This window comes from Cucurbita pepo, unplaced genomic scaffold (genome assembly GCF_057944985.1).
Source record: "Cucurbita pepo subsp. pepo isolate OVF unplaced genomic scaffold, ASM5794498v1 scafford_14, whole genome shotgun sequence".
NCBI classification, from domain to species: Eukaryota; Viridiplantae; Streptophyta; class Magnoliopsida; order Cucurbitales; family Cucurbitaceae; genus Cucurbita; species Cucurbita pepo.
In genome coordinates this window covers 25,001-27,500 of record NW_028257919.1, presented here as the reverse complement: position 1 = coordinate 27,500, position 2,500 = coordinate 25,001, and positions in this window count along the sequence as shown.

The window sequence follows — 2,500 nt, the reverse complement described above, 5'->3', positions numbered from 1 at the left end:
ATCAAAAGTGTTGTATAAAGCCTTGGACTATAAAAATATCATCAAACCCAATACCCGTGAAAAGGGAATGTTCATTTTCAATGCTTGTATTGTTGTGAATGTGGAGTGGTCGGGTTGTTGTAATTTTTTTCCTGGGAGCTAAGCAAAATGAAAGAATGATTCCCACAAAATTTCAGAATTTTTTGACCACTCTAGCTATTTTTTCTAATTTCTTATTATTTAATATTTAAAAATTCATTAAAAAAAATTGGTTGGTTGAAAAACTATGAAACTTGATTTCTAGATCCACTAGAATGTCCAATTCATGAATCAATTGAGTTCATGGAAAAAAAAACATTCTAAAACTTGAGATATTTGACCGTATGACCGCTCAAAAAAATCGTATCTAGGCCTGGCAGACCAAAAATGCCTCAAAATGTACTATATAGGGGGGTGACTAGTCTGCATGGGCTGGCCACGGGGCTACCCCCTATATCTTCCGCCACCCCCACGCCCCAAGCACTATGCGCCGCACATGGGCATATGCTTGGGGCGTCGGGGTGGTGGTCGGAGGTCGAGGGCGGTTGACGGCGGTGGTGCGGTGGCGGAACGCGCACGGTGGGTAGTGTCGGAACGTTCCCGCGCGCTCGCCAGCCCCGCCCTGCCCCACCCGCGTGCGCCCCGCCCGCTTGCCCCCGCGCGCTCGCCCTCATGCTCCAGCGCGCGCGCGCCCTCATGCTCCAGCGCGCGCGCGCCCCCGCCCCGCCCCGCCCGCACGTCCCAGCGCGCGCGCGCCCCCGTCCCGCCCCGCCCGCGCGTCCCAGCGCGCGCGCGCGCCCCGTCCCGCCCCGCCCGCGTGCTCCCGCGCGCGCGCCCCCCGCCCCGCCCGCGCGTGCTCCCCATCCATCACCCATTAATTGTGGAAGTACATGTGGAGTGGTCAGTTTGTTGTAAATTTTTTTCTGGGAGCTAAGAAACATGAAAGAATGATTCTCACAAAATTTCAGATTTTTTTGTCAACTCTAGATATTTTTTCTAATTTCTTATTATTTAATATTTAAAAATTCATTAAAAAAAATTGGTTGGTTTAAAAATTATGAAACTTGATTTCTAGATCCATTAGAATGTCCAATTCATGAATCAATTGAGTTCATAGAAAAAAACATTCTAAAACTTGAGATATTTGGTCGTATGACCGCTCAGAAAAATCATATCTAGGCCTGGCAGACCAAAAATGCCTCAAAATGTACTATATAGGGGGGTGACTAGTCTGCATGGGCTGGGCACGGGGGTACCCCTATATCTTTCGCCACCCCCATGCCCCAAGCACTATGCGCCGCACATGGGCATATGCTAGGGGCGTGGGGGTGGTGGTCGGCGGACGAGGGCGGTTGACGGCGGCCGTGCGGTGGTGAAACTTGCACGGTGAGGCAGTGTTGGGTGCGCCTTTGGGCGTGCGACATGAACCTTGTTGAGAATGGAATGTTGCGATGTTGCCTTCTAACTTGGGCTGGCTTGAGGATGGTTGATGGCTGGTACGATGATGAAACATGCAAGGTGTGGTGGAGTTGGGTGCCTTCGGGCGTGCGGCATGAACCTCGTTGAGTGTGTGACGTTGTGGTGATGCTTGGCTAGCCTTGGGCCAGCCCTATGTTTTGAAGGTGTGTGGTGCCAGAACATGTTCGATTGGTTGGAATCGGGTGCCTTTGGGCGTGCGACATGAGCCTCGTTGAGCACGGAATGTTGCGATGTTGCCTTCCAACTGGGAATCTCTAGTGTGAGGACTGTGGATGGTTGCTGGTACGATGACGAAACATGCAAGGTGGGGTGGAGCCGGGTGCCTTCGGGAGTGCGGCATGAACCTCGTTGAGTGTGGGACGTTGTTGTGGTATGCCTCCCTTCCTTGGGCTAGCCCTATGTTTTGAAGGCTGCGTGGTGGCGGAACATGCTTGGTGGGGTAGTGTCAAATGACTTTGGGCGTGCGACATGAGACTTGTTGAGCATGGAATGTGGCCTTCTAACTTGGGCTAGCTTGAGGATGGTTGATGGCTGGTACGATGATGAAACATGCAAGGTGGGGTGGAGTTGGGTGCCTTCGGGCGTGCGGCATGAACCTCGTTGAGTGTGTGACGTTGTGGTGATGCTTGGCTAGCCTTGGGCCAGCCCTATGTTTTGAAGGTGTGTGGTGCCAGAACATGTTCGATTGGTTGGAATCGGGTGCCTTTGGGCGTGCGACATGAGCCTCGTTGAGCACGGAATGTTGCGATGTTGCCTTCTAACTGGGAATCTCTAGTGTGAGGACTGTGGATGGTTGCTGGTACGATGACGAAACATGCAAGGTGGGGTGGAGCCGGGTGCCTTCGGGAGTGCGGCATGAACCTCGTTGAGTGTGGGACGTTGTTGTGGTATGCCTCCCTTCCTTGGGCTAGCCCTATGTTTTGAAGGCTGCGTGGTGGCGGAACATGCTTGGTGGGGTAGTGTCAAATGACTTTGGGCGTGCGACATGAGACTTGTTGAGCAT